The sequence below is a fragment of the Pinus tabuliformis genome, chromosome 1_1, assembly GCF_031772625.1.
Source record: "Pinus tabuliformis cultivar Carrire ecotype Pingquan chromosome 1_1, CPIR1, whole genome shotgun sequence".
Classification (NCBI taxonomy): domain Eukaryota; kingdom Viridiplantae; phylum Streptophyta; class Pinopsida; order Pinales; family Pinaceae; genus Pinus; species Pinus tabuliformis.
In genome coordinates this window covers 770,965,186-770,991,989 of record NC_142297.1, presented here as the reverse complement: position 1 = coordinate 770,991,989, position 26,804 = coordinate 770,965,186, and positions in this window count along the sequence as shown.

Here is a 26,804-nt window from a genome sequence, read left to right as displayed (position 1 = left end):
TATAACTTTCGAATTCAATTTGAAGCGTAAACAAACAAGTTTTGTCTAAAATCAAAAGATGCCTTACAGGTACTTGTTTTGACACTAAAAATATATGAATTCAAACCATAAGATGAAAAACAAACAAACTCAAATAGCCATGAACAGTAATAAAACTAGCTCTTAAGATCACAACGACACTTTTACAGTTCAGGATCTAAGAGGCCACAGCTATACTGGTTTGCTTTTCACAATGGGAAACTGTAACTGAAGCAAGAAATACTGAAAGAACAATCACAGTTTCATCACACAACTGAGGCAGAATAATGTCAAGGAAAGTTGGTTTACAGCAAGTACAAATGACAAGCAATCAGCAGCAAAATAACAATGAAAACAGGGCCAAGACTCAGTAGGAAACCTCAGCAAGACACTGGCTAACTGGTCCAGCGCAGGCTCTGGTCTGTCAAACTGACTCTCAGCGCAGTTCCCGAAGGGAGTACCCACGCTGAAATGCAGATTGCCTGTGGACAGCCTGCACTGAGACACGAGAGTTGCGTTTACAAGGATTTCCAGGTCATAAAAAGCTCAAAAATTCACTGTTTTTGCTGAAATAAAAAGCTATAGGTCAAGTACAAGCTAAGGGATGATCAAGAGGATGAAAAGATATCACAAAGAGCACAAGAGTCTTTTGTAGATCAGCTCTTCAAATCATGAATCTGCTCAGAAAATGAGCAAGAGTAGCAGTCCCTCTACTTCGCTTTTGATATAGTCAAAAGCTTTTCGATTTGGTACTCTTTTCTTCAGGAAATGAATAGCAAAGATACTGCAAACACCAACAAGATACTGGGTTCCCCAGCGGAGTCGCCAGTTTTGTTGTGGGGAAAAGTATCTGACTCGGAATGACCCTATCTCTACTCTAAGGGTGATAGTTCTTTAGCAACAACTGAAAGTAAAGCTTTGATATTTTCCTTTATGAAAGTACAGAGAAGGAAGAAAAGATTGACCAACTGATATCCTTCGCTTTTGTCGATCTTGTCTTCTCTCTTCATCCCTTGCTCCCATCTCCTTGTTCTCTTGCCGGCCCAGCTACACAAAGATCCTGCACAAACAAGAGAGGGAAACTACAAGAAATATGTACTCATAACTGATGCATGGATTAGAGTGAATCAGATAGACAAGTAAATACAATGCATCAATGCAATACAAGTATATAGGAGAACATTCAAAGCTTTATAGATAGAAGTAAAAGGTTCTGAGAAGGTTACAACCATCAATGGCTCCAATCCAGCAGCACCTCCCCAGCAGCAAGAAATATCCTCTTCCCCTCTATAAAAGCAATCACCCACTGGCTCTAACTGTAAACCAACAACACTTCCTTGCTTTGCACAAAATTCCAGCCTCCTTAGACCTCATAGAAGAGCTCTATATATAGGATAGAAGAAGAAAGGATGAGTCAGCTTGAGACTGACATAAAGCTGCCTTGTGTCCTTTCCCTCTCCAGTTAATCTTTAGTTCTTAAGTCCACTTGGAGATCCTTGCTTACACATGGAGATCAAGTACCTCTTACTCATCACAGGGCGAATTCCTTGAACCAAGTGTCAGTTTGGAAGCTTCCTGGGCAATTGACACCTTGCAGAATGACTGTGCCACTTGGCCAATCTCGCCCAGTGCAGGTAGCCTTCATTAGATTTGACTTTCAGCGCAGGTACAAGGAGGAGCAGTTGACATTCAGCGCAGATGCTCAGTGGAGCAGCTGACATGATCCAAAAATAGCCTGTTTTTGAGTGTTTTCAGGTGGAGAACTGATAGGAAGTGCTGTGGTTTGTTGACCTTGTTCCTCTAGGGGTAAGAACAACATGTTTAGGGACTGAGGATCCCTGTAATTATTGACATTTCATGCTCCATGCTGCGAGGAACAAAAATGTATATAACAAAGACTACCACGTGGTAGCACCGAGGCACCACATGGCACTTAAAATGATGATTTGGTAGATCCATGCATTACCACATGGTATGTTAGGTCCCTATACTATTAGTGCAACCCCCTTATTGTTATTAGTGCAACCCCCTTATTGTATTAGTGTGCCCATATAGTCCCCATGTTGTTATTATTACACCCCATAGAAGCCCACTATTGTTATTGTTGTGCCCCTACAATATTATTGTTACGTAGGCTTTGATTGTATTGGGACCCCTTAGACTCCTATATATAAAAAGGAGGTCTTGCCATTTGTATGATCTAAGAATTGTTCATTTGTGTAATGTAAAGGAGGTTTCCCCCTCGAAGAGGTTGATTTTTAAGTCATTGATCTATCTTTTCTATCTTTTTGTGAGCCGGTTTCATAACATTTGGTATCAAAGCTTTAAATTCTATGGTTTCGCTACTCTAAACGACTCATCATGGAATTTTCACTATAAATTTTTACCTATGAAGTTTCAAAATCTAAAACAAAACCCAATTTGAGCCACAATCGTTCTTAACCTCGAGACTAAATTTCAGATCTTGTCTCGCTATATTTTCGAAGATATGATCTGAGGAATTTAGGGTTTTTGCAAGCTCCAGAATTCCATATCAAACAGGTCATCATGGAATTTTCGCTATAATTTTCTTTCTACGAAGGTTTAGACTCTAAAATTCAAACCCATTTGAGCTGAAATCTTGGTGAAGCTTGGGCCTGAATTTCACATCTTGTGTCGCTACATTTTTAGAGATACGGTCCAAGAAATTTAGGGTTTATGTAGGCTGGTGAACTTGGGAAAATCGTCATAACTTTCTCTCTAAGCATCGGATTGAAATTTCGTAAGAAATTATAGAAAGAGGACAGAATGTGATTGTCTGTGTATTGTTTTTAGGTCGGAAGGTTGAAACAGTGACACATGGCACTTCGTACAAGTTTGCTCTACGGAAAACGTATATAATTAGGTCATCTTAGGAGATGGGGCATAACGCTTTCTTGGAGAATCCAATTTCGATCAGATTGTTGGCATTGGAAAGAGGATGCAGAGGGATACTTTAGGTCACCATTTCAGACCTTGGAGATTTGAAATTTCATAGATACAATAGATTCAAGATCAAGCTGCTAAAAGAAAGAAAAAGAATGACTTGAATCAAGAAAATAGAAACACCTAGTAAGAAAAATTGGATGGATGATTTGAAGAATGCAATCAAAGCTAAGATAAATAGTTTTATATGTTCCATGGAAGCTAATATAAATGGTACGAAAGTAGATTTGAAGAAAGGCATGAAAGGTTTGAAGAAAGACATGGAAGGTTTGAAGGAAGGTGGGAGAAAGATGCTACAAGAAAGGCCTCCTAATGACGAAAAGGTAGTAGAGGAAACTCATGATGAAAAAAAAAAATATTAATCATGATTTCATAGAATCTAACATTGGATTAAAGACCCAAGATATTCCAAAGATCGATGTGAGGAAGTGTGTTGGCAAGGATCCCATAACATGGATACTACATATGGAGAAATATTTTGATCTACATGATGTGCAACTGTTACAAAAGGTACATATTGCATCTTTATATTTAGAACCAAATCAATTTGTATGGTATTAAGGGATTTTTTCTTGTAAATCACTTGTCACCTGGTCATTTTTCAGGGAGGAAATCATAGCACATTATGAGGATACAAAGAGAAACACCTTCTTTAGCCAATTGATAAATATCAAACAAAATGGTTCAATGGTAGAGCACATTGAGGACTTCCAAAAATTGAATATAATGGTAAATGATATACCAAAGAAGTAGAGGATTGATGCCTTCATATGGAATTTAAAGGATAACATTCAACATGAGGTTCGTCTTTGGGAACCTGATTCATTGGAGAAGGCATTTAGGTTGGCAAGAAAAATTGAAAGAAAAATTACGGCAATAAGAAATCCTACCACTCACAATTATAAATATGGAAGTGTTGTTGCTTCTAGTTATAGTTGTGATAGCAAATACACTGAAGGTCATAAGTGTGCTAAGAAGAAATTATTTTTCATTGATCGTGAAGCGGAGGAAGAAAAGCATCAAGAAACGTTAAAACAAGGGGATATACACCAGGAACCAACCCAGAGAAAGAAGAAATGAATCCGATCATATCTTGTAATGCATTGGCAGGAATTACCACTCCTCAAACTCTCAATATAGAAGGACATATCAAGAAGAAAAAGGATAACCTCACTTTCACGCAGAATCGAATGAAACAATAGGCAGATCAACATCGCAGTGAAATAAGTTTTGACATAGGCGACTGGGTATTTTTACGACTACAACCATAAAAACAAATGTCCCACAAGCAAGCTAAGAAGGATAATAAATTATCACTAAAGTATTATGGTCTGTAAAAGGTGTTACAAAAGATTGGTACTATGGCATACAAATTGGAGCTTCCTGCATCTTCCTGAGTGAACCTAGTTTCCATGTTTCATGCTTAAAGAAGGTTATAGGTGAGAAGATCCTAGTTCAAACAATATTGTCAAAACTTGACGAGGAAGGAAAAATATTATTGGAACCGAAAGCAGTCACAAAAACAAGAAATCAACAGCTATAGAATTGATCAATTTTAAAGTATCTCATCAAGTGGAAGAAATTACTTGTCGAAGGTTCCACATGGGAGGATGATAATTTTATACAGAAGCATCCAGAACTACTCAAGCATTGAGGAAAAGACTTTTTGAAGGAGAGGGGCATGTTAGGTCCCTATACTACTAGTGTAACCCCTTATTTTTATTAGTGCAACCCCCTTATTGTATTATTGTGCCCATATAGTCCCCGTGTTGTTGTTGTGCCCCTACAATATTATTGTTATGTATGCTCTAATTGTATTGGGAACCCTTAGACTCCTATATATAGAAAGGAGGCCTTGTCATTTGTATGATCTAAGAATTGTTCATTTGTGTAATGTAAAGGAGGTTTCCACCTCGAAGAGGATAATTTTAAATTCATTGATCTATATTTTCTATCTTTTTGTGAGTTGGTTTCTTAACATGGTAGTGACATTGCATTGTATGGAGTTGAGGTGTCAAGTTTGTACAGGGGACACGTACCATAGAAAATGGGTGACACATGGCAAATAAGGTGGTGCTAACACAGAAGCATGACTGTGCAGATGATGTGGTATCATGATCTGGCATGGCTATTTGGACCAATCATCAATTTCCACATGAAAGGCCTATATTGGCTAATGTTCTCAAACGCTAGGATTCATGCACTATTGCAGCTATATCCATTATGGTATATCATCTAGTTTATACGATAAAAAGGGGCTCGACAGGGTTTGAACCCGCGACCCCTATGAAAATATATCTAACTGTTTAACCAATATACCAATAGATTCACTGGTTAAAAAATCCATTTTTTTTTAACCATAAATATTCCAACTTGTGGGTATAAGATTTGCACATAGATCGAGGTGCAGAAAAATAGTGGCATATTTTATGAGGCAAAAGGGGGTCCAAAGTGACGTTGAAAAACATAGTCATGTTTATACTCAAAATTCGCAGAAGTTTGCAAGGCATTCATTCGTGAGGCCTGTTTTGTCATTTATAAAATTTTGTGTACAAGTCAACATAGATTTGTGTGCTAGATGGGATTTTGGGTGCTAAAGAAAAATATAGTCAAGTTTATACTCATATTTCTCAAAATTTTAAGTGGAATTCATTAGTGACCTTTTCTTCTGCATTAAATTAGTAGAATTTGAGAAGGCTTTCCAAGAAGTGGTGTTTACGCATGGGAATTGAGATGGTGAAGTGTTTTTGGTCTTTTTTAGAAGTATGGCATGTTTATAGTCCAAAGTTTCAGTTTGTTTAAATGGTGTTGATAATGATGGGAAAATATGCATCATGATGGTGTAAATGAAGGGAGTCTTCAAGTATTATTATTATCAGTGGACTATGAAGTTTGGATATATTTTATGTTAAACCTTGAAGTTGAAGTAGACTCTCCATTGGAAGAAAACCTGAAGTTATAACTTAGTAATGTTTGGGAATTGAAAACATCATACCTTATAACTTGTTTTTTAGCATGTTTAGTATATTATTTAAAATCCATATAAAAACTTGTGTGTAATGGAGATAACCATATGGATATACTTCAATTTTTCTTTGGAATCAATCTTATTAGACATCAGATGAAACTTTATTAGTGCAAAGTAGTCTAGCCTGGCCACTGCTCCCTAACATGCAACAATGATTTGTTTTTCAATGAATCCTTTAAGATATATGTTTCCAGTCATTTTAATGTTTATAGTTGTTTTCCTCGATAATATCACCTTGTGTTGGAGGTAAAATGCTAGTTTTTTTTTGCAGATCAACAAAGGTTCGTGAAGGTTAATCCATGAACAAGTGATTTTCAAGGACAAAATTTCATGAAATAGGGCATGTCACCAACCTTTAAAATAAGTATTCTATCATGTAATGTTGATTCCTTGAACAAACCATGTTTGAAGATCAAGTCCCTATGGATGTGCTGTAGAATTGTTCTAGCTATTAACTTACAAGGATATTGAATAAAGTTTCAAATTGAAAGATTACAAGGAAAAGAGATAATTGATTAAAGACTAGTGTTGCAAAGTTGAGCCCCATTTCTACATTAGTGGATCCACTGACGCATAAATCAATTTAAAGAAAATTGGAAGTACCATGGTATGCCCATACATCTTCCTAATTCAAATTACTACTAAAATTCATGAAGTTTTCTTTGCCTATGTGGTTAATGTTGAAAGCCTTAGAATATCATTCATTTAACCATTGTTATCATGCCACAAATTTAGCGTACTTCTTTCCCCCATAAGGCCTCCATAACTTCCTGCTCAACCCACTCATAACCCACCCAATAAAGTGACTTGGTTCACTTACAATGCTACGTCACCCTTCTAGTTTCATTAGTTTTTTAGTAAAGAGAACTTGTTGCACCTATTGGAGACATTCCCATCTCCCAACTTCTATCTCGTGTACCTTCAACTTATGTCCTTTAGCCAAGATCCATGGGCGCAAACGACAATATAACTATTCTTAATAGGAATAAATATCGTCTCATAGGTTCTATCAACTGCTAAACCATGGAACACCCATCATGACAGTCTAATAGAATCAAACCATGGTGCAAATGTTAATCTTTCCTATAGGTAATGGAAATTATTTTGTCCCACCCCTTTTGTTAAGTCTGTGTGAAACCATCATGCCCAAAACCCTGCAAAAACTTCAAAACTCAATAAATTTTGATCCCTTGGGGATTTTTTCAGGCTTTCATATATTGGTGGAAAGGTATTTTCGATATCTATTCAATTATTCCATTTGCAAGAGAATATAAGAAAATATTTTGTATATAAAATTGCTTCAAATAGACGATTCATCCTTGACCATCTTTGACATCAATGATAATACTTTGCTAACAATATCCCCCTTTGGAATTGATGGAAAAGTCATTAAAACATTGCAAAACCATTAAAATATTACAAAAGCATTAAAACATTGCTACCAATCATGGAAGATTCATTGATGGAAAATGGAAATAGTACTTGACCATTGCAACACCACTCTCTTTCTAGTTTCTTATTTGTTTATTCGCCCCCTTTATTTATGAGAAGTACCTCTCCCTCTATTAAGAATCATATTATATAAAAAAATTCCCATTCAATGTTTTCCTCAATATCCCCTTGTGACATCAATTGAAAAGGATGCCCCCCTACAACTAATCTCACCCTGTGATTAATGAGTTCTTATGAGCCTGTCATATCCCCCTGTGTTGATCTCTATTGTTCAGCTATACCTATTCCAATATAGAAATTTGCCATCCTTCCTTGTGGAGAATATTCAGTTGAGAGAGGAGACGGAAATTGTTGGAAATAATACTGAGAGGGGGGGTGAATCAGTATTATCAAGCAATTTACCAAATCTTCCTTATTTGATCTTTTGAATTATTCTTGCATATCAGTACCATAAAATAATGAGCATGAATAAAGAAAATAGACAGTCACACCAAAGAACACAAGATGTAAGGTGGAAACCCAATGCGGGAGAAAACCACCTGCTGCAATATGTCTCTATCTTCTTTCAAGAAATTCCTTTTACAATGATTTTGTACTGGTGCAGTCCTTTACCAGTACGCAGGCTGCAACCTGCAGAGAGCTGCAACTCTCTCTCGTTTTCCAGTCTCTCCTGGAAGGGAGCTACAACCCCCTACTTCTTTTCATGAAGAAACAAATGATCAACAAGTATACAACAGATACAGTCCACTACAGATATCAGATCAGTAATTACAGAAACAACCCAGAACACCTTATGAACAGAAATATACAGTCAACAGATCATCTTAAGACAGGGACGCATATTTTCTTTCTGTGGCCTGCGACTGGACGCAGTCTACCTTCTTCTGTTCTGCGTGCAGACGCACTGTTCTTCTAAGCTTTTCTGCGACCGACACACCCAGCAGCACTATCGCGCCGCGTCTTTCGCTTCAGAGACGCACCCAATAACACAGTCGCGCCGCGTCCCTTGCCTCAGAGACGCACCTGAGCTTTTACTGCACTGCGTCCCGGCGCACTTGCTCTTCACTGAACCTGCGTCCCTTCAGATATAAGAAATATGAGGACTTCAGAACCAACCCAAACACTCAGATCCACAGATCTGATCATGCGCCATAGAGATCATAGTCCATTAGAAGATTCGCCCTTATAGATCTAGACTAGATCTCACCAAGAGATATTCAACCAAGATGATACTAAATCCAAATGAACTCCTTTGCTTTATATAGGCAAGCTTCTCCCCAAAACATGGAACAATACCACGAGCCGACACCATAGAAACATAAAACCGTCGGCTAGATACCACACAAGAAACCCCCACGTGCTTTTCTCTGCCTTGAAATGTGTGCACTGGGCGGACGCACCTCCTGAACGGCTGGCCTGCGTCCCTGGACGCGGGTTCTGTATGGTATACCTGCGGGGACGCACTTTCTGAACATATTTCCTGCGTCCTTCTTGATTTATCATCTGAATGGGTTTGCCATCAAGGACAACACCTGAATCATAATGCCAACAATCTCCCCCTTTGGACTTGATGGCAACCACATAATCTTCAGCTTCATTCTCCCCCTTTGACATCAAGGGCAAAGGGTATGCTCCCCCTATGCTCATGCATCTCCAGATCTGTAACCAGAAATCCATCATGAAGGAGATAGAGACATATTGCAGCTATTTCCAAGATCTACTTCTCCATAATGCAAACAATGCATTATGTGCTCCCCCTGAGCCTATACCACCAATAGGAAGATGATCAACAGTAAGATGATGCATCAACAAACCCCAGCTTTTGCCTGAGGTATTCAAAAGTGTCCCTGGGCAATGGTTTGGTGAAAATATCAGCAACTTGTTCCTTAGAAGGAACATACTCCAACTTGACCTTCTGTTCAAGTACTTGTTCCCGGAGAAAATGGTACTTGATTGGTATGTGCTTGGTTTTTGAATGCATAACCGGATTCTTTGAGATGCTGATGGCACTTGTGTTGTCACATAAGATAGGGATTGGAGGAGTACAAGTGATTTGATAATCCTGCAAATTCTGCATCATCCAAAGGAGTTGGGTGCAACAAGATGCAGCAGCAACATATTCTGCTTCAGCTGAAGACAAGGAAATTGAACTCTGTTTCTTGCTGAACCAAGAGACCAGTCTGGGACCCATAAAGAACGCACCACCACTTGTGCTTTTCCTGTCATCCACGCTTCCGGCCCAATCTGCATCTGTATAAGCATGAAGAGTGAGATCTGTATCTCTAGGATACCATAAGCCATAATTTTGAGTCCCTTGAAGATATTTGAAAATTCTCTTCACTGCCTGAAGATGAGTTTCCTTCGGATTTGCCTGAAATCTTCCAACTATTCCAACTGCATGCATGATGTCCGGTCGGGTACCTGTCAAATATAGTAAACTTCCAATCATAGATCTGTAGGTTGGTTGATGTACTGCTGCAGATTCATCATTTGCACTGAGACTACATCCTGTGACCATGGGTGTACATACTGGTTTTGCATCTTCCATGCCATATTTCTTCAAAATCTGCTTGAGATACTTGGTTTGAGATAAAAGGATTCCTCCTTCCTTTTGTTGGATTTGCAAACCAAGGAAGTATGTCAGTTCTCCTAGCAAGGACATTTCAAATTCTTTCTGCATGACTGAGGCAAAGCTTTGACTCATAGCTTCTTCATTGCTGCCAAAAATAATGTCATCTACATACACAACAAGGATTAGAAATTTGTCATTTTCAACTTTTATATATAGATTGCTATCTGCTGAACCTTTTGAAAAACCTTGTTGATGAAGATATTTGTCCAACCGGTAGTACCAAGCCCTTGGGGCTTGTTTGAGACCATAGAGAGCCTTTTTCAATCGGCATACAAGATTTGGATCATTTCCAAGAATGAACCCATCTGGCTGTTCAATGTACACTTCTTCTTCCAAGTCTCCATTCAAAAAGGCTGATTTTACGTCCATTTGAAATACTTTGAAGTTCTGAAAACTTGAGAGAGCAAGGAACATTCGGATGGCCTCAAGTCTTGCAACAGGAGCAAAAGTTTCTTCAAAGTCTATTCCTTCTTGCTGTGCATACCCTTTACAAACAAGTCTGACTTTGTTTCTAATTACTTCTCCATTTTCATTCAATTTATTTTTGAAGACCCATTTTGTTCCGATAACATTCTTATCCTTTGGTCTAGGAACCAGCTCCCAAGTGTTGTTCTTTTCGATTTTCTCAAGTTCTTCATCCATTGCTTTCACCCAACATTCATCTTTGCATGCCTCTTTCACATTTTGTGGTTCAGTAGAGGAGAGTAATGCCAAATAACTTGAAGCTTCTGCAACTGTTCTTCTAGTTTGTATACCTGCTTCTTTCTGTCCCATGATCTGAGATTCTGGATGGTTCTTTTGAACATATCTGGATGGAGTCTTTTCTTCTATTCTTGTTCGTTCTTCTGCTTCTTCGTGAGGTTCTTCTTGAGATTCTTCTTGCGGTTCTTCTTCTTCATCATTCTGTCTTTGAGGGTAGCTTTCATCTTCTTCGATGTCTTCACGATGTATTTGCCTAGGAATGTATCCCTTCTCATCAACCACTACATCAATGCTGTCAACAATTCTGCCAAGTCTTTTATTGTAGCATTTGTATGCTTTGCTATGTGGAGAGTAGCCAAGAAGAATACCTTCATCTGCTCTAGGATCAAGTTTACCAAGCTGCTCCTCAGTATTCTTGATATAGCATTTGCTCCCAAAGATTTTGAAGTGCTTTACCGAAGGAGTTTTACCACTCCAGAGCTCATGAGGAGTTTGAGTGCTGTTCACTCGGACATTTGTCTTGTTGAGAATAATAACCGCCACATGTGCAGCTTCACCCCAGAAGGTTGCAGGAGTTCCTGATTCATCAAGCATAGCACGAGCCATTTGCTGGATTGTTCTGTTCATTCTTTCAACTACTCCATTTTGCTGAGGAGTTCTAGCTGTAGAAAATTCTCTCCTTATCCCATGTTCATCACAGAAATCAAAAAATTCATTTGAAGTAAATTCCCCACCTCTGTCGGATCTGAGGCACTTAATTTTGTGACCTGATTCATTTTCAGCCAAGGCTTTGAAGGATTTGAATTTTTCGAATGCTTCATCTTTGTGCTTCATAAGTCCTAACCAAACAAACCTGGAGAAATCGTCAATAAATAATATCAAGTATTCCTCTCCTCTAGGTGTTCTTTTTCTGAATGGTCCACATACATCTGTATGTACTAACTCAAGAGGCATGCTAGCTGATCCTTCTTTCTCTGGAAAGTTAGTCCTGGTTTGTTTTCCAAACTGACATGATCTGCATATGGTGTTGTCAGGAATTTTGATATCTGGAAGATCGCGAACTGCCTGATATTTACATGCTTTCCTTATTTGTGAGAAGCTTAGATGTCCCAGCCTTCGATGCCATAACCAGTGCTCTTCATCCTTGCTTAGGTAGCATTGTTGTTGTCCTTCTTCAAATATGTATAGATTATTTGGAGTTCTTTTCCCTTTGAGAACTGTTTTACCTGTATCAAGATCACGAACAAGACATCCATTTGATCTGAATATAACCTCGGTTCTTTGATCACACATCTGGCTGACACTTAGCAGATTATGCTTCAATCCATCAACAAACAAAACATTTCCAGCCTTAACATCTTCTTTTAAAGGAGCAATACCTTTTCCTTTTATAGTTGCAGGAGTATCATTTCCAAAAGAGACTTTCTTTCCCTTTTCTAAATTAGAATAAGACTCAAGTTTTTCTTTATCACCTGTCATATGCTTCGAACATCCACTGTCAATGTACCATAGATTTTCTTGTCCTTCTGCATAAAATGCTATCCCACATCTTTCTGTTTGAGGTTCCTTTATTCTCCATGTTTTGGTGCCTGAGGCTTGTTCCTTTTTCTGCTCTTGTACCTTTCTTTCCGGAAACCTGCTTCTGCATTCAAAGTCTTTATGTCCAAAATTATTGCAAATAGAACATTCAACTTCATTTTCAAGAGCTGAAAAGTTGTTATAGGTCCTTTTTGTAATCCCTGTCATACTTCTTTGTTTTTGAGCTTCCCTAGTCATGATTGTTTTATATGCAACACATTGAGCTGCTTTGTGACCAAAGTTATGGCAAGAAAAGCATTGTCCATTGAAGAAGCTTCTGCGATTATTGGATCTACCAGCCAACTGATTCTAATTTCTATTTTCATCTATTCTTGAACCAAATTGAGAAGATTTTACCTGTGGCTGGTTGTGGCTTTTGTTCACCCTTAAGCTGGATTGCCCCTGATAGTTTCTGTTTGACATTTGTCCCTGCTTTACCTGATGATCTTCCTTGTGTTCTTGCTCATTTCTTCTTGCTGCATCAAGATAACTTTTTGAAGTGGATGCTTGAGAAGTTTCTCCATTATAGCCCAAACCTGTCTTATTTAGTGGAGACCGCTGCACACTGATAATCTCATCCAAAGTTTCAGATCCTTTGACAAACTTGAGATTAATAGTTTTTGTTTTCTCAATTTCTTTTCTAAGACCAACAATTTCACCTTCTAATTTTTCAAGATGTTTTTCCTTTTCATCAATTTGGAATTGTAGAGTATCAATAATCATGTTCTTTTCTTCTATGCATCTCTTGAGTCTAGTAATTTCATCATAAAGGTTATCCACATCTACAGCATCCTCATAATCATCATTTTCAAATGCCATTAACAACCTATATTTATTACCTTGTTCATCTTCATCACTGTTTGATAAGCCATCACTATCTTCATGGGTGTAGTAGCTTTTCTTATTTGCGCTTTGTTTCTTGTTCCATCTAACTGGTTCCTTTCCTTTATCCTTATAAGAGCATTTTGCAGCATAATGACCTACTCTTCCACAAGCAAAGCATTTGAAGGGTAGCTTACCTCTGAACCTTCCAGAACCCCTTTGAAGATTTCTGACAAAATTTGATTCTTCTTCCTCTTCTTCTGGATCATGGCTTGCTTCATAGTAATCTTCTTTGCCTGATGCTTTAAAAGCAGCCTCCCTTCTGTCTGATGGTCCTCCCTTTCTCATTTCATAAGCAGTTAGAATTCCATGTAGCTGAGACATAGTGAGAACTTTGAGATTTTCCTTTTCTTCTATTGCAGATACTTTAGATTCAAACTTGGGGGATAATGATCTTAGAATCTTTTGAACTACTATAGTCTCTTTTATTTCTTCACCCAAATTTTTCATACAATTAACAATCTCATCTACCCGAAGAAAATAATTAGCCACACTTTCATCATTATACATCTTGAGAGTCTCATATTGAATCCTGAGAGTTTGAAGTTTAGCTTCCTTTACCTGTTCATCTCCTTCATAGCTAGTGATCATTTTGTCCCATATCTCTTTTGCTGATTTGAAGTGCATGACCTTCATGAATTCTGTTTGGGATATACTTCCTAATAGAGTACTGACTGCTTTTGCATTTGTTTCATATGTCTTTTTCTCAGCTGGATCTGTAGGAGTAGCTGAAGGAAAAGCATAGCCTGTTTCTACAATGTTCCAAACTTCAGTACCAAGAGATTGAAGATATGCAGTAACTCTTACCTTCCAATAATTGAAGTTTGTCCCATCAAAAACTGGTGGCCTGATTGATGCTTCTCTCTCGTAGTTGCTCATGATGAACGATCTACCTTCAAGCGATCAAGCTTTTCTGAAGGACCTCCTCTGATACCAATTGTTGGAAATAATACTGAGAGGGGGGGTGAATCAGTATTATCAAGCAATTTACCAAATCTTCCTTATTTGATCTTTTGAATTATTCTTGCATATCAGTACCATAAAATAATGAGCATGAATAAAGAAAATAGACAGTCACACCAAAGAACACAAGATGTAAGGTGGAAACCCAATGCGGGAGAAAACCACCTGCTGCAATATGTCTCTATCTTCTTTCAAGAAATTCCTTTTACAATGATTTTGTACTGGTGCAGTCCTTTCCCAGTACGCAGGTTGCAACCTGCAGAGAGCTGCAACTCTCTCTCGTTTTCCAGTCTCTCCTGGAAGGGAGCTACAACCCCCTACTTCTTTTCATGAAGAAACAAATGATCAACAAGTATACAACAGATACAGTCCACTACAGATATCAGATCAGTAATTACAGAAACAACCCAGAACACCTTATGAACAGAAATATACAGTCAACAGATCATCTTAAGACAGGGACGCATATTTTCTTTCTGTGGCCTGCGACTGGACGCAGTCTACCTTCTTCTGTTCTGCGTGCAGACGCACTGTTCTTCTAAGCTTTTCTGCGACCGACGCACCCAGCAGCACTATCGCGCCGCGTCTTTCGCTTCAGAGACGCACCCAATAACACAGTCGCGCCGCGTCCCTTGCCTCAGAGACGCACCTGAGCTTTTACTGCACTGCGTCCCGGCGCACTTGCTCTTCACTGAACCTGCGTCCCTTCAGATATAAGAAATATGAGGACTTCAGAACCAACCCAAACACTCAGATCCACAGATCTGATCATGCGCCATAGAGATCATAGTCCATTAGAAGATTCACCCTTATAGATCTAGACTAGATCTCACCAAGAGATATTCAACCAAGATGATACTAAATCCAAATGAACTCCTTTGCTTTATATAGGCAAGCTTCTCCCCAAAACATGGAACAATACCACGAGCCGACACCATAGAAACATAAAACCGTCGGCTAGATACCACACAAGAAACCCCCACGTGCTTTTCTCTGCCTTGAAATGTGTGCACTGGGCGGACGCACCTCCTGAACGGCTGGCCTGCGTCCCTGGACGCGGGTTCTGTATGGTATACCTGCGGGGACGCACTTTCTGAACATATTTCCTGCGTCCTTCTTGATTTATCATCTGAATGGGTTTGCCATCAAGGACAACACCTGAATCATAATGCCAACAGAAATCACTCCCAATATCTACTTTACATACTCAAAAGGTTCTCATGCTAGGGGTTTGGTGAAGGTACCAATGACCTGCTCCTTTTTGGGACATATGCTAGTTTCACAACCTAATTCATAAACTGCTTTCTAAGAAAGTGGTACTTTAGATGAATATGTTTAGTCTTTGAGTGCAGAACAAGATGTTTGGATATTCTAATGGCACTTGTGTTATCAAAAATAATGGGAATAAGGTATGCATATATTACCTTCATATCTTCTAAGGTTTGCTTCATCCACAAAATCTTAGTATAGTTAGAGGTTGTTGTAATGTTCTTTGCCTCAAAAGTAGTGAGAGAGATTGATGTTTTCTTCTTGCACAACCATGCCACTAAGAATTCTCCAAGAAATAAAGCACCTTCACTGGTGATTTTTTGATCATCTACATCTCTTGTCCACTCTACATCTATATATGTTGTTAATAAGAAGTTTTTACTTATGGGATACCATAATCCATAGTGGCTCTCAAATACCTGAGAATTCTTTTTGCTCCTAGTAGATGACTTTGTTTGGGGGTTGATTGAAATCTTCCAAAAACACCAATATATTGTATAATATTTGACCACAAAGTTGTTAAATATAAGAGGCTACCAATAAGTGACCTATACAATGTCTGATATACTTTAGGCAACTCATTGTTTTTGATGAGTTTGAATCTAGTGACCTTTGGAGTACTAACTAGTGAGAATTATTCCATGCCTAATTTCTTCAGCATTTCTTTGAGGTACCTACCTTGGTAGATGAATATTCCATTTATTGATTGTGTAATCTATAAACTAGGGAAGTATGAAATTTATCCAATTATGTACATTTCAAATTCAACCTGTGTATTAGCTGAAATTTTTTTATCGAGTTCATCTACATCACTGCCAAAAGTTATATCATCAACATAAACAACCACAACCAATAGTATTTCATTTTTAGATTTGATATATAAGTTATTGTATGTTTCTCCTATTTTAAACTGGCAATGTAGAAAATTTTTATCTAGCGAGGAATACCATACCATGGGTGCTTATTTAAGACCATACAATGCCTTTTTCGGCCTGCATACATAGTAAAAATTATCTAACAGTTGAAAACCTTTAAGTTTTTCAATGCAAACCTCTTCGTGTAGTTCATCATTCAAGAAGGATGATTTTACACCCGTCTAGTATATATTGAACTTTTTGTGACTAGAAAATAATAAAAAAATCAGGTAGCTTCCAATCTAGCTACAAGAGCATTGGTTTCATCGAAATCTAATCCTTCAACTTGAGCATAACATTTGCATACTAAATTGTCCTTTTTTCTCACAACTTTTCCATCCTCATTCAACTTATTCATGAAGACACATTTTTTTCCAATGACATTCATGTTTGTCGATCTTCGAACCAATTCCCAAATCTGATTCTTCTCGATTTGATCTAGCTCTTCATTCATGGCCTTTATTCAATTATCGTCTTGGTTGGCCTGAGAAAAACATTTTGGTTCAATTGTGGACAATATAACTATATGTGCTTCAATAGGGGGATTCATCACTATTCTTCTAGTTTGAACTCCTAAACCCAAATCACCCGCAATATGATTAGCATGATGATTCTTTTATCTTGAGGAATATTATAGTTTGGGACATTTTCCATCTTCATTGGATTATTCTTCAAGCTATTCATCATCATCTTCAGGGCTGAATTGTTCATTTGAGTTGATATCTAATGGTTTCTTATGTTTAATTGGAGTATACTCATCCACTTTGACATTAATGTTGAAAATGGCACCAAGAAAGATTCCAATTTAATTTTACCTTGAATTAAATTAGAATAAAATTGTAATTCCACATCTCATGGCAACTTGTACGAGTTAACTAAGTTAATTATACTTAGTTGGTTTAGTTAAATTGAGTTGAGGGTCTAACTTGAGTCATGTAGAGTGTTTCCTACATTATAGGAGCCCTGATTGAGTTTATTTTGAGTTGTAATTAATTAACTTAATTTATTCGAGTTAAATTCAGTTTAACTAGTTCTAACTAATGGAGGAACTAGTGAGAGGTGAAAGAGTGGAACTTAGACTTGAGCCACATGTAGTGATCAATCAGATAACTAATGATTCACTCATAAATAACTCATGCATGTTGGTGCTGAGAAAGACCCAGTTGAGATTGGAGTTTAAGGGAAATGTACTATTAGTTCTTTAATCATCCAAAATGTATAGGTGGTGTATACAGTCATAGGAAGGCCTTAGATGAATTGCATATTTGTGGTTGGTAATTTACCTAATTAATAGGGTCTAATTAGCCAAGGAAATAATTCAAGGAAATAGGGATCTTGGCAGGCATAAAATTGGTTAAGTATTGGCCGAGGCTTATCTAGAAAGCAGTGAGACATATAGAGATAGTACAGAGGTTTCTCGAGCTTGAGAAAAGCATTGTGATATTATCATATTTTATGACTAATAAAATATACAGATAGCAGGGTTTTTAGATGTGACTTTCCCTAGGAAATCATTGTGCAATGTGTGATTGAAATTATTTCTCTTGTATGCTTTGTGATTTCGCAAACATAATTAGTTTACGCGAATTGGTAGAGTAGATTCAAGTCTATTGTTTTAGCATATTGCAGTTAATAATTTGAATAGATGTGGATTTTCTACATGGTATCAGAGAAGGAATCACTACAGAAGATAATAATACAAGTTTTTTTTGTGCAGGTGAATTGAATTTGTAGATCCATTCTTTAGGACTAGAAACAAGATCAGGATGTCATTCTCTGGATTGAGACTTGAGTATGCCCTTGAGGGAAAATTGAATTACATAGATTGGAAGGAAAAAATGGAAGAAATATTGGAAGACAACGAGATGAAAGAGTTCATAGAAAGTGATATTCCTAAGCCTGCACCAATTGATGCTCAAGATTTGGTGACCTGGAAGAAAAATGTAGCAAAGGCAAGAATGATTCTATTGGAAGGTGTTCGAGATAATATTGTATCAAGCCTCCATGGAAAGGAAAATATATATGCAATGTGGATGCCATTAAAAAATTTGTTTTAGAAAAAAAGTGACCATAGGAAGCTGGCCTTGAAGGACAAGCTCGAGAAAATCAAGATGGAGAAGGGCGACACAATACCAAAGTACTTGACCAAGTTCACCCAATGTCAGGATGAGCTTGGAAGTGTCAGTGTTACAGTTGTCGAGGATGATTTTGTGAGCCTAAAACTTCTAGGCCTTCCCAAGAGATAGCACAACTACAATGATTCAGTAAATGGGAAGGATAAGCTACCAGAGTGCATGTGTTTGTGGTCTGACTTGGTACAAGAAGAGATTCAACGATGCACCGGAGATGGATCCTCATCAAAGAATGAAGATGAGGATAAATATTCCTTTGCTGGAAAGGAAAAGAAAGGGAAAGGACAGTCATCCAATTCCAAATCATATTCTGGTCAGGCTGGCAAGAAGGACTTGTCAAATATTAAATGTTTTCATTGTCACGAGCTGGGACATTATGCCACAAAGTGTTTGCATAAGAAGGTCATCAAGAAGCCCATAGGAGGAGTGGTAGGTGAAGATTTTTCTTCACAATTCATGTTGGATTTCACCCTCATCACATGCATGGTTTCATCGGTGATGGGTTCCTGTGTGGTACATGGATAGTGGAGCGTCATTCCATATGACTGGAAACAAAGAGTTATTCAATGACTTGGAGGAGAAAAACCTGCAGATGCGCATCAAGATGGGAGATGATGGGAGTTATAGAGTGACTGATATCAATATTGTTACCTTTCAGATGGATTCTGTTTCTCCTCTCACATTGAAAGATGTCATGTAAGTTCCAAGTATGAAGAAGAATTTAGTTTCAGTTGCTATGTTGGAAGATTGTCGCTACAATGTGATATTTATAAAAGGTAAGATGTTCCTTTGTCACATAGCCATGAGACGGGTGAAAAAAGATCAGGGTCTAGGTAAAGAACCTCTACAAATTAGATGTAGAGGAATGTGCTTCTTTGAGCATGAACGTAGAGAAGGTGCAGAGTTGAAACATCAGTTAGTTATGGCATAGAATATTGGGCCATCTACACGATGGAGCTTTGAAGATCATGCAACATATTTCTACAGGACTTCCCACGGGTGCACTTGAGCAACATGATACATGCAAAAGGTGTACATTGGGGAAGTATACCAAAGCCACCTTTCATTATAAGGACAGTCGAACGTAAGTGATCCTTGAAAGAGTTCACTTAAATGTGTGTGGACCGTTCTCGACAACCTCCACAGCCAAGCACAGGTATTATGTGATTTTTGTAGATGATTTCTCACACAAGTGTTGGATATTATTCATGCTTAAGAAAGAGTGGAAGTTCAAAAAATTTTGCGAGTTCAAAGAACTTGTTGAGAAATACAAAGGCGAGAAAGTGAAATCTCTTAGGAGTGACAATAGTTAATAATATGTGTCGAATGGATTCAAGAAATTTTGTACATCAGAAGGCATTTGACAGTAATTGATAACACCTCATACCCCACATGAGAATGGGGTTGTGGAAAGAAAGAAGATAACTGTTGTGGGAGTTTCATGAACAATGTTACATGATCAGGACCTATCATTGGACTTATTGGCTAAATCATGAAACACAACCATATATGTGAAAAGCAAAAGTGTTCGCCTCTTCCCGGAACTTTCAATAATGTACTGTAGTTTCACATAAAATTTATTTAGGCAAAAAATGTGGATTTTCAATAACTTGAATCCTGGCCTCTTCCCAAAACTTTTTGTAACTTCCAGAGTTCATTAGAAACATGATAACAATGTTGATCAATCAAAAATCAACCTTCGGACTAGGCCTAAGCATCCCCAGCCAGGACTGACATTCTGTCAAACACTTGGCACCAATGCAACCTACTAGTCTAGGATACAAGATAAAGCATAAATGACTGAAATAACTTATGAAATATAACCATAAGGATCACCTCCTTCTCCATTGATCTAATCAATCATCAATTAGGTTTTGCATCCATCCATTTAATAGTTACAAGTAAATACATGAAATAACCATCACATAAACTAGTCACATAACCATGCTTATAACCAGCATAAAAATATATAAATATCAGAGATATGAAAAACACTAGATGCACACATAAATCAATACAAAATTAAGAGAACTTAGCTTTTATTAATGATAGGTAGATCTGACCAGGTTTGGGACTTCCATGTACCACCCAACCATAGACATGGTTGAACCAAATCTCTCTTTCAGTGAGTCACCCCCGTACCATATTCCAAGCATGATTGTGGGATCTCATTGAAAAGCCAATCCAAGAACAACCAAGGGAATCCAAAGGTTAAACCACCTCCACCCTCACCTAATCGTGATCACACCAAAATCGGTGCTCCAATCACAACTAAACAAAACTTGAAATGCCATATGGAATCCATCACTATCCTTGAGGAATTTCTTGTCTCCTTGTCTCTCAGGATCTACCACAATCCAAACCTAGATCACTAAGCCATAAACTAAGACTGCTCTCTTAGGCATTACTGTGTATCCCATCAAAACTGGTCAAGGGATTCCTAGGCCTTTGGGAATGAACCTTGAGACCACCTTCACATCGGATTTCGAAATCCATCTGGAAATTCCAAAGCTCAAAAAACGAAATAGACATCCCAACACACCATGACATCCAGAAAAAGGCAAGGCTTGGTTGAAAGCCACTGTCTTAACTCAGAAAAACCATGCCACCGAAAGAAAGAGAACCATACACCAACATGCAAAGCAATGCATGTCCAAACTAGCTAGGAAATCACACATGCAAAAGGTTACTTGTAAGTGATCCCATTGAAGTTGCTTGAGTCCTGCTTTCCTTTTCTTGATCCTTGTTTGCTTTTCCTTTCTTTTCCTTTCTCCACACTAGAGTGCTCCAAGAAACTCTAAGTGACCAAGAGTGTGTGTGTGAGAGAGAGTGAATAATGAGAGAGCTCCCAAGCTAAGACTAACAAAAGCCATGAACTGGTCCTCCGAAACCTTTTGATAGATGAGGCCTCTAATTTCTTCATTTTCCATTATTTTCCTTCAATTTCCTCCTCACATGTAACCTGTGACCTTTCACCTTACTTTTCTCCTCATTTCCTTTATTTTCATAAATAAATGTGCCAAAAATTCCTTTTTTCCTTTTAATGCCTTTGGCTTAGCCTTTGCCAATTTTCCTTAGCCAAAACACACATCCACTAATGCCCACTAGGATATATTTTCCCAACATTCAGATTGGAATAAGTGTCCCTTAACTGTGGTCTTATTTTGCCTTTATTAACTTTTATTACATGAACTTTTCACCAGGGATGTTACACATTCAAGCCAAAGATGGAGCAAAGCATACGATAGATTCCAGGTAGGCTTCATCCCGTCATCTATTTACTTTAAGGAAAACATTAGTACATTTTCCTTTCTATTGTTATAGGTTAGTCGACGAGTCCTAGGGAAGATACTTCTATCCACAGTTGTAGATTCTACATAACAATAAGTGTAACAAAAGAGCCTTGAAGCTCATAATTTTTGGCATTAAAGAGTAGAAAGGTTAAGACATGCTAAGAATAATGAAGGAGGAACTAAACAACAAATCACAATTTAAATAACTTACTTCACAAAAACAAAGGGGTTGGGAAAATTTATTGAACATAAAGATAGGTTTATTTATGTTAAGGCAAGCTCTAATGACCATAAATACAACATAATCAACAAACTCCTGGCTTAAAAGGGTCATGAATATTCAAAATGAAGACCTCATTCCAGAAGGGAAAACATAATTGAGAAAGGGTGTTCAAAAAATAAAAGAAGCTAGGAGGGAAGAAAAATGGGCAATAATTAGGAATAAAAAAGATATTACCATAGATAGAGACCAAAAAAATAAGAATAAATAGGAATTTGGTACACTTTGAATCCTTGCATGGAACTATCGTGGTTTTCCATGGAGAAAAGGTCTTACATTAAGTTGGATACCAAGTGAAAATGATATTATATTTATACCTGAAACTTAAGAGTATGAATAATGTAAGGTCACTCACATTAAGGGATTTGTATTATGGTCAACATGGAACAAGGAATCCTCTCATATGGGGGACTAGAGGCATTACTTCTTACATAAAAATAAGTATTTCGCGTCACATTCAGATTCATAAGAAATACCCTCTTACATATGGATGGAGATTTTCGATATTAATGGTAAAAAGATGTCTATCACAATTTGTTACTTTGTGCCTTTCAATTATACTTCTTTTTATTGAAGAAAAAAAATCTAAATAAGAATTGCCACTACAAAAAATTAGAACAATATATTTACACCCTAAGAAATGAAGGTCATAACCTCTTACTATGAGATTTTAATGCTAGAATTGTAATTAACCAAGTGATTATTCTAAGTAACGATTCCAAACCTACTCCTCTCTAGCTAAATGATGCCCTTGTTTCCACTAATGGGTACAAAAGAAACTTCCAAAACCTTATCAATAATTTATTTTCTATGGAGCTAATTAAGCTATGTATCTCTAAAGATCTAAGAATTTGCAATGGTCTAATGAAATGTTCAAATTCTCACGAGATGAATTGTATCCATAGGTTGGGAACTAGAGTCATAGATTATGTGATTTCAAATATCTCCATATACAACCAAATACTAAATTTTGACCTTTTAAATGACCATGAGTCTTAATCCAATCATAAACCTTTATCCCTAACCCTAAACTTTGTTGTGCACAAAAACTCCATTAAGAAAAATTTTGGTAACCAAAAGCACTTGCTTTTTCAAAAAAAATAAAGTTGATATTTTCTTAAGAGATTTAAATAGTGAATTTAATCTCTTATCATAAAAGATAAATATTGAGGACCTATATCACAATTTTATGACAAACATCTCTACTTCCATTAACAAATTATCTATTGAGGTGTTAAGGAAAAATAAAATAGAACAACCAACCCTTGTTATGACAATGAGTGCAAAATTGCTAGAAAAATAATTAGAGATGCTCCTAATGAGTTCTTAAAATTGTATAAGATAAAAATATACAAAGACTTGATTAAAAATAAAAGAAGATATTACATTAATAGAGAGCAACAAATGCTCCCCCACTATCAAAGATTGATCCTATGATATTTTGGGGACAAATTTGACTTGTAAACAATAAAATAATACAATTTCCCTAAAGGAATGAAACTCCTACATCAATAATATTTATTAATCCCCTTAGTGTTTTGGACAACATTCCAAATTTGGATATAGAGGATGGAGTGTTTTGTATAGAGGACATAAATTTTTGGGTTAAGTGACTTGTAAAAGGGAACTATAAAGGCATCAAAGGATAGCAAGTTGAAATATTGAAAATTGGAAGGCCTATATCCTCATCACTCATATACACAAGATTATCAATTTAGTAGTAAAGCAGGGCTTCCCTAAACCTTGAACTCGAAGCCTCTTTGTTCCTAACTTTAAAACATGGAAAATTTTAGGGGCTAAAATTTGTAGGTGGGTTGATTTTCTATGCTTTTTTCAAAAAAAATGATTAACTAATTTTCATTTTCTTAACATCATTCACCTAATTATCATGGTATAAAATTATTTTATCTTAGGAATCACCCAAATTTATAGAGATACTATATAAAATTATTTGAAATTTGAATATTCTTGCAAAAATATTGCCAAACATTTTATAGATCCCATATTATGGACTAATGAAATTTTCCTTGCTTTTTAAACTTTAAGATAATTTTCCATCCTTAGAATATCCCCTACTTTAAAAGTGGGGATAATAGTAACCCCTATGTTTATAATACGATTGTGATTAGCCCCATCATAACCAAGATTTAAGGAAGTATTTTGAAAGAGAATATAAGCATATAGCTTGAAAGGCACAAAAAATGAGCTAAAGGACAAGTTGGATTTAGGGGATAACATTTGAATGTGGACCATCTTGTTACCTTGATGATCGTTGTAGAATATTTCCACAATAATAAAACCAAACTCTTTTTTCGTTTCATTGATTTTAGAAAATCTTTTACACTATCACTAGGACTAACCTTCAGAGGTTAGAAGAGTTAAAAGTTCCTTATGAGTTGAGAGCTATTGTTGTAGGTATGTATGAAAGTTTCAGTTCCAAATTTATGAACATTGAGGGGTGGTCAAAAGAAATTAATTGTAATATAGAATTCAATCAAGGTTATGTCTTATCCCCCACTCTTTTTGGAATTTACATTGATAATTTAGAATTTTGGTTGGAAGAAACTAGTTATATTGGCTTGGCTGTCACTAGTATAGCCATCCTCCTTCTTCTTTATGTTGATGATGTTGTTCTTATGGCACGGAATCCTTATGAATTCAATAATCATTTAAAAATCCCCAATGACTACTTCCTTGGTATGGCTATGTATGTGAACATAGACATAATAAAGGTTATGCTAATAAAATCCCATAAAACCACATAAGAAACTTTCATATATGACAAATAGTTTGGAGGAATTTCATAGAAATATCTTGGATTTGATACTCATCATAAGCTCAATTAGAATATATTGTGGAAAAAAGGATAATAGAGGGTGGAAAGCTCATTATGAACTTGAGAACAAATGTATTTTAGCAAACCTTCAATTGTGTGATAAGAAAAACTCCTATTTGATAATTTTGTTGCTCCTATTATCTTATACATATGTGAAGTCTAGGGATGTGGTATTTATAGGGAACCTTGGATAAGGAGAGATAAAATCCAAAGAATTTTATAGCTTATAATCTTAATATTGAAAGAAATACGCCCTATCCTATTCTCCTCATAGAAGTGAGTCTCTCCTCCATTAAGTGCATGGTTATGGTCATGTATTTAATATACAAGAACAAGATAAACAAAATGGATGATAAGAGGCTCCCCAAAATTGTGTCCATCTCTAGCGATAACTACCAACATCTTAAGTGAAGATGGCATTAATGTACCAAGTATTGGTTAAATCATTGGGGAATATAAAAGGATGTTATTCCACAAGATACTACTAATACTAAAAATAATATTACATTTAAAAATAAAGATAATTTGTAGCGTAATTATTATTATTATTGTCATTATATATTTTTAAGGTCACAACCAAGCCAGACACCAAATTGGTGTATGAGACCCCATTGTTATAAAGAGTTATAAAATAAAAGGAAGCTAAGATACTATAAGAAGGTGTCAACCCTATGTAGAAAATCAAAAGTATATTGCAGTTCTAACTATCACAAAGAAGAAAATCAATGTTGAAAAAATACAAATGAACTCTTATGAGCTACATAACCAAACTAGGCATTGAACATTCCCAAAACGTTTTGGAATGCAAGAACTTATCATCTTTGTGACATTAAGATGATTGAAGATGAAAGTCACATTCTATTATAGTTCCCTACATACACCCAAACTAGAACTCAATTTTGAAATATTTGTTACAATACTAACCTTCCTAGCCCCCTAATTCATCATAACTATGATAATCTTAGAACACTTGTCTTACTACTTTTTGAACATGCAATAAATACTCTAAAGGAATATGTAATTTTTTTCTTTTTTAAGGTCTAATAAACCAATTATGATTTGAATGGGCATAAATCATCATTATTAAACATATCTTAAATAAAATATTTATTTATTAAAAAAATCTAACTTAAAAATAATAATTATGATGATGATGATTACTGTCCACTGAGACTAAATTGGTCTATTAAACCTTAATAAAGTAAGGGATTACTGGAAACTTTTTAGAATTTTATTTATGTGCTTGAAAAGAATTAAGAGAAGCGTTCCAAGGTCACCATAGTTTCACTGAGTTAAAAGGTTAGGAAGGTTGTTAATGTGACAAATATTTTGGAATTAAAATCTAATCTCAATATACATAAGACATTCTATGAGATTTTTTTTTCATCTTCCACTATGTAAGTGTCGTAAAGGTGACAAACTTTTTCATGCTCTTGATAATTGACCAATGCCTAGTTTTACTATGGAGCTCATGAGAATTAGTTCTTATTTTAACAAGATTAAGTTTCTTCTTTACACTCTTTAGAACGAAGATATACTTTTGATCCTCTAAAGTGGGGTTGATAACCTCTTTATAATATCTTAATTTTATTTTTCCCTCCAGTTTTTTACTGCACCATTTTCTCCTTAAAGTTTGATGTGATAATATTTTTAATTTTATGCTTGCTTTGCAAAATGATCCCTTCCTTTATTATCCAATGGTCTAGCCAAGAATCACAATGTTACACTATCCCCTCTTGAGTGTAAGGATGTTGTTAGCTAGAGTTTAAAGCAAGTTTAAGAAGTCTTTTGTCTTCCATGTTATTTAACTTGTTCTTATACATTAGGTATCTGTCATAGTTGTGCTCTCAATTGGGGAAAT